Raw genomic sequence first — 407 nt, 5'->3', positions numbered from 1 at the left:
GTTATGCTTATAATGCACCCATAGCCCCCAAATGTACAGTATGGTTTGGTGGGTACAAGATGTCAACCCTCAGCCTACAATTAAACATACCATAATAGCCCCGAATGTTATTAAACACATCCTTAAGACGTCTAACGTTCCTTTTTTTTTTTAATTCTTAGCATTACCACACAGAGGAAACTGAACTTTATAACCAAAACTGTAAATAGTAAAGTATGAAAAGTTGACAAACTTAACAAAGGCTTACGATTTTGCAACTGTAACAAAGCAGTTTGTCATCATTCATCAACACCAAACTGACAGGGAGTATTTTTCCATCTCACTAACTTTTTTTTTTTGGAATTTTTCTGATAGTGTTTAAATAATATATATATATAATGTATACTTCATATTTGAGTTTTGCTTTT

The sequence above is a fragment of the Limulus polyphemus genome, unplaced genomic scaffold, assembly GCF_000517525.1.
Source record: "Limulus polyphemus unplaced genomic scaffold, Limulus_polyphemus-2.1.2 Scaffold4246, whole genome shotgun sequence".
NCBI classification, from domain to species: domain Eukaryota; kingdom Metazoa; phylum Arthropoda; class Merostomata; order Xiphosura; family Limulidae; genus Limulus; species Limulus polyphemus.
The sequence above is the reverse complement of the archived record's forward strand: the minus strand, read 5'-3'. Positions refer to the sequence as shown.